Raw genomic sequence first — 6,621 nt, forward strand, 5'->3', positions numbered from 1 at the left:
CACAGTTTTTTTTCATCCTATTTTACTACTTATAACTTGGAGTGACTGGCTTTCAATTCTCAGTCCAAATGCAAAAGGAAGGACAGCAGCACTCGCCTTCTTAACCCTTACTGGGGCATTGAATACATGCCCGGCTAGGACTGGATTCACATCCAAATATTATCCCAGGGAAAAGCAGCAGTGCAGGACAGCAAAGCCTGGTGCAAAAAATAGTATTATGACATCCAGAGATGTATCTTTATTCCTCAAGTATCGTAAAAAGTAGCAACGTTTTGGCTACCACTGTAGCCTTTGTCAAGCTCTTCAAGTTCCTGTTTCTGTGGCAGTCAGTCCTGTTCTGTGCGCATATTACCAAAGGAGGCCTGAGTTCTCCTATGGGGCCGATTCAGCCAATCAGCTGGCTGGAATCGGCACCACGTGACACAGCGGCGTGCCCGCGCATTGCCGTGCACAGGATTGTGCTGCCTGAGTTCTCCTGTGCGGCCGATTCAGCCAACAGCGGCGTGCCCGCGCATTGCCGTGCACAGGATTGTGCTTTGCCCGCGCTTTCACGTGCTCAGTGCCTTGCCATGCACTCGTGTGGACACAGGATTGTGCCTTGCCCGCGGTTTACATGCCACTCGTGTGTGCACAGACAGTTATTGATTTGGCAGGTATTTTTTGTGCTTTTTGGCAGTTTTTTTTTGTGCTTTTTGGCAGTTTTTTTTGTGCTTTTTGGCAGGTTTTTTTTGTGCTTTTTGGCAGGTTTTTTTTGTGCTTTTTGGCAGTTTTTTTTGTGCTTTTTGGCAGGTTTTTTTTGTGCTTTTGCCAAAGGTGATTATTTCTTTTGCGCAAGTGGATTTGCCAGCGGACGTTTTACACAGGACTACTAAAAGCCAAGGTAAGCTGCTGCATCTGCTCATTTAATTGCGCTCTTACTTCCCCTGCGCGCATTGGCGGAGAGGCGGCCAATTCTGCATGCCGCTGCATTGTCCACGAGCGCGATCCCCAGCATGCCGCTGCATTGTCCACGAGCGCGATCCCCAGCATGCCGCTGCATTGTCGCCGCGATCCCCAGCATGCCGCTGCATTGTCCACGAGCGCGATCCCCAGCATGCCGCTGCATTGTCGTCGCGATCCCCAGCATGCCGCTGCATTGTCGCCGCGATCCCCAGCATGCCGCTGCATTGTCGCCGCAATCCCCAGCATGCCGCTGCATTGTCGCCGCGATCCCCAGCATGCCGCTGCATTGTCGCCGCGATCCCCAGCATGCCGCTGCATGCATGGTCGCCGCTGCATTGTCCACGAGCGCGATCCCCAGCATGCCACTGCATTGTCGCCATGCCGCTGCATTGTCCACGAGCGCGATCCCCAGCATGCCGCTGCATTGTCGCCGCGATCCCCAGCATGCCGCTGCATTGTCCACGAGCGCGATCCCCAGCATGCCGCTGCATTGTCCACGAGCGCGATCCCCAGCATGCCGCTGCATTGTCGTCGCGATCCCCAGCATGCCGCTGCATTGTCGCCGCGATCCCCAGCATGCCGCTGCATTGTCGCCGCAATCCCCAGCATGCCGCTGCATTGTCGCCGCGATCCCCAGCATGCCGCTGCATTGTCGCCGCGATCCCCAGCATGCCGCTGCATGCATGGTCGCCGCTGCATTGTCCACGAGCGCGATCCCCAGCATGCCACTGCATTGTCGCCATGCCGCTGCATTGTCCACGAGCGCGATCCCCAGCATGCCGCTGCATGCATGGTCGCCGCTGCATTGTCCACGAGCGCGATCCCCAGCATGCCACTGCATTGTCGCCATGCCGCTGCATTGTCCACGAGCGCGATCCCCAGCATGCCGCTGCATTGTCGCCGCGATCCCCAGCATGCCGCTGCATTATCGCCATGCCGCTGCATTGTCCACGAGCGCGATCCCCAGCATGCCGCTGCATTGTCCACGAGCGCGATCCCCAGCATGCCGCTGCATTGCTATGTGTGGAGACGCGGTTACCAGAGATTTGTGCGCTGTGCGCTGCTACGTGTGGAGACGCGATTACCTGAGATTTGTGCGCTGTGCGCTGCTACGTGTGGAGACAACACCCAAGATTTGTGCGCTACGTGTGGTGAGTACGTCACCTGAGATTTGCGTGACGCCACCTGACGCAACCTGTCTTTTTTTGCAGATTTGTGCGCCTTATTGCAAAATAACGTGTGGAGAGGATCCTGACGTTTGGACGCGTTTCGAGAAGAATTTCGCTTCGCTCGGACACCATCTGACATCACTCAGCGAGGTAAGCTGCTGCATCTGCCAAATTTTTCATTGCTTGCATATGCTCATGTGTACATGCATGCGTGCCTGTATGCGTGCATGCGTGCCTGTATGCGTACATGCCTGTATGCGTACATGCATGCATGCCTTATGCGTACATGCGTGCCTGCGTGTATGCGTACGTGCGTGCCTGTATGCCTATGTGCGGGCATGCGTGCCGTATGCGTGCGGGCATGCGTGCATGCCTTGTGCGGGCATGCGTGCATGCCTTATGCGTGCGGGCGTGCGTGCATGCCTTATGCGTGCATGCCTTATGCGTGCGGGCATGCATGCCTTATGCGTGCGGGCATGCCTTATGCGTGCGGGCATGCGTGCCTTATGCGTGCGGGCATGCATGCCTTATGCGTGCGGGCATGCGTGCATGCCTTGTGCGTGCGTGCGGGCATGCGTGCATGCCTTGTGCGTGCGGGCATGCGTGCATGCCCTTGTGCGGGCATGCGTGCATGCCTTGTGCGTACGGGCATGCGTGCCTGCATGCATGCCTGTATGCGTGCGTGCATGCCTTATGCGTGCGTGCATGCATGCCTGTGTGCGTGCGTGCCTTATGCGTGCGGGCATGCGTGCATGCCTTATGCGTGCGGGCATGCGTGCATGCCTTATGCGTGCGGGCGTGCATGCCTTATGCGTGCGGGCGTGCATGCCTTATGCGTGCGGGCGTGCATGCCTTATGCGTGCGGGCATGCATGCCTTATGCGTGCGGGCATGCGTGCATGCCTTATGCGTGCGGGCATGCGTGCATGCCTTATGCGTGCGTGCATGCCTTATGCGTGCGTGCATGCATGCCTGTGTGCGTGCGTGCCTTATGCGTGCGGGCATGCGTGCATGCCTTATGCGTGCGGGCATGCGTGCATGCCTTATGCGTGCGGGCGTGCATGCCTTATGCGTGCGGGCGTGCATGCCTTATGCGTGCGGGCATGCGTGCATGCCTTATGCGGCATGCCTTATGCGTGCGGGCATGCGTGCATGCCTTATGCGTGCATGCCTTATGCGTGCGGGCGTGCATGCCTTATGCGTGCGGGCATGCATGCCTTGTGCATGCGTGCATGCCTTATGCGTGCGGGCATGCGTGCATGCCTTATGCGTGCGGGCATGCGTGCATGCCTTATGCGTGCGGGCATGCGTGCATGCCTTATGCGTGCGGGCATGCGTGCATGCCTTATGCGTACGGGCATGCGTGCATGCCTTATGCGTACGGGCATGCGTGCATGCCTTATGCGTACGGGCATGCCTGTGTGCGTGCGTGCATGCCTGTGTGCGTGCGTGCATGCCTGTGTGCGTGCGTGCCTTATGCGTGAGTGCATGCCTTGTGCGTGCCTTATGCGTACATGCATGCCTGTATGCGTGCGTGCATGCCTTATGCGTACATGCGCGCATTATGCGTACACGCATTATGCGTACACGCATGCCTGTGTGTACACGCATGCCTGTATGCGTACACACATGCATGCCTGTATGCGAACATGTATGCCTATGTGCGTGCATGCATGCCTTATGCGTGCATGCCTTATGCGTACACGCACGCGTGCCTGTATGCGTACACGCACGCGTTCCTGTGTGCATGCATGCCTGTATGCGTGCATGTATGTATACATGCATGTATGCTCACCCACTTACTCAGCCACCCCCTCTCTCACACACAGACACACACACTTGCTGTGTTAAATTCGTCTTATTGGGCGAAAAAGACATAACATTAGATTTGAGCATTTAATTCCTTTTTTTAGCAAACGTACAGGTTCCATCCCAATACTGCACCAACCTTCGGAGAAACATACCAATTGTCCAAATACGATGTCTTTATCTATTAAAGTAGGAGTGAAGAAAAGCAGGGACAGTGCAATAACTATGAAAACCCACGGAATTAAGCCAATTGCAGGCAGGGTTAATTTTTTTTTTCTTCCTCCTTCTAGGTCAGCTGATACGTTTTGGTCAGAATACTGCACTGTGGTAACCGTTTCCGGTGCTCGCAACCACAGAGTTGAATCACCAGAGAGCCAGAAGTTCCCAGATGTTGGCTCCGGAGGACGCTTAAAAGCTGGAAATGGCCCATCACCTGCTATGGAAATCCATCATCAGGATCTGATGGAGCAGTACGATGCAGATTGTCAGGTTGCATGTGATGCTGCTCACTGTCCCTCGTTAGTCGGTTCACAGTTTATACACTAAGCTATTTATCCCCTTAGAGAACAAGCCTGTTTGCGCCTTAGTGACAGACTGAAAACTTGGAACTTTACATGTGTCACTTGACATATCATAAGTCCGTAAAGGTTTTGCATATCCAAGTGACTGACATTTTTTTCTTCCCCTTGTTGTACTTCTGTTAGGTAGTAAAAAAGGACTGTTAAAAGTTGTGTATATTTATTAAAATTGCTACTTTGCACAATTTTGAATTTTCATTTTTTCACATTGTCAAATGTCATATATAAAATAAGTGCAAACATTCTGTACAAATCTCTGCGAACATATAGATTTCCATCTGTACACTTTATTCTGGAAGCACGGTTTAAAACTTTTGTACATTTATTTTTTCCATCTAGGAGACGTACAAATTTAACATTACTTTTCAGAATTTTGAGGAACACTTAGTTTTCCTACACCAATCCAAGTTTGCAAAGGCTGCTACGTGTCATAATTAAGGATGAGCGAGTACACTCGCTAAAGCACTACTCGTTCAAGTAATGTGCCTTAGACGAGTATCTCCCTGCTCGTCCATAAAGATTCGGGGACCGCTGCGGCTGACAGGTGAGTCGCAGGGGAGATAGAGAGAGATCTCCCCTCCGTTCCTCCCCGCTCTCCCTCACGGCGGCCCCCGAATCTTTAAGGACGAGCAGGGAGACACTCGTTTAAGGCACATTACTCGAACGAGTAGTACCTTAGCAAGTATACTCGCTCATCCTTAATTATGACACCTAGCAGCCTTTGTGACATAGACAAAAGGCCGCTGTGTTTATGGGTCTTTTCTGTTTAATGCATTGCAGTAAAATATTGCGCAGTTTTTCAGGATCCTCCGTCATAATTATTTTTTTTAAAAAGCGTATTAAAAACAAGGGAGTCACTGGGAAAAAACAGTTCATTAAAAGAAGGGTTTAAAGATTGCTGAACGACGAGGGTCTCTTCACTGTCTGCCAGCCTTCCCGTTCTCAAGGACGTCAGATCTGCAGGAAATGACGAGAAATCAGCAGGTTAAGTCACATCCCACCAGTATTACTGATTCCTAGATCCGCTCAACCCACTTACAATGACCACTACTCCCCCAACCAGGTCAGAAGAATTATGCATGCATCTATGCATGCATACATGCATGTGTGCATCTATGCATGCATGTGTGCATCTGCATGCATGTACACGCATGCGTGCATCTATACATAAATGCATGCATACGCACGTACGCATACAGGCACGCGTGCATGTCCGCATACAGGCACGCGTGCATGTCCGCATACAGGCACGCGTGCATGTCCGCATACAGGCACGCGTGCATGTCCGCATACAGGCACGCGTGCATGTCCGCATACAGGCACGCGTGCATGTCCGCATACAGGCACGCGTGCATGTCCGCATACAGGCACGCGTGCATGTCCGCCTACAGGCACGCACGCCTGTACGCCTACAGGCACGCACGCATGCCTGTACGCACAAGGCACGCATGCCTGTACGCACACAGGCACGCACGCATGCCTGTACGCACAAGGCACACATGCCTGTACGCACAAGGCACGCATGCCTGTACGCACAAGGCACGCATGCACGCACATAGGCATACAGCCACGCATGTGTGTACGCATACAGGAATGCGTGTACACAGAGGCATGCGTGTACACATACAGGCATGCGTGTACGCATAATGCATGCACGCACGCATACAGGCATGCATGTACGCATAAGGCACGCACGCATAAGGCATGCACTCACGCATAAGGCACGCACACAGGCATGCATGCATGCACGCATAAGGCATGCACGCACGCATACAGGCATGCATGCAGGCACGCATGCCCGTACGCACAAGGCATGCACGCATGCCCGTACGCACAAGGCACGCACGCATGCCCGCACGCACAAGGCACGCACGCATGCCCGCACGCACAAGGCACGCACGCATGCCCGCACGCACAAGGCACGCACGCATGCCCGCACAAGGCACGCACGCATGCCCGCACAAGGCACGCACGCATGCCCGCACAAGGCACGCACGCCCGCACGCACAAGGCACGCACGCCCGCACGCATAAGGCACGCACGCCCGCACGCACAAGGCACGCACGCCCGCACGCATAAGGCACGCACGCCCGCACGCACAAGGCACGCATGCCCGCACGCACA

At 54.2% G+C, this 6,621-nt stretch overlaps 1 long non-coding RNA gene across 2 annotated transcripts; it reads left to right on the plus strand.

Moving 5' to 3' along the window:
• The first annotated feature begins 342 nt into the window (after positions 1-342).
• LOC136582296 (uncharacterized) lies at positions 343-4,675 on the plus strand. Of its 2 annotated transcripts, XR_010787167.1 has the most exons (4): positions 343-744; positions 790-880; positions 2,154-2,261; positions 4,210-4,675. It is a non-coding gene; the product is annotated as an uncharacterized lncRNA (long non-coding RNA). The 2 variants fall into 2 exon arrangements; XR_010787166.1 differs by having other exon boundaries at positions 343-880; positions 4,210-4,674.
• The last annotated feature ends 1,946 nt before the right edge of the window (positions 4,676-6,621 follow it).

This window comes from Eleutherodactylus coqui, chromosome 11 (assembly GCF_035609145.1).
Source record: "Eleutherodactylus coqui strain aEleCoq1 chromosome 11, aEleCoq1.hap1, whole genome shotgun sequence".
Taxonomy (NCBI): Eukaryota; Metazoa; Chordata; class Amphibia; order Anura; family Eleutherodactylidae; genus Eleutherodactylus; species Eleutherodactylus coqui.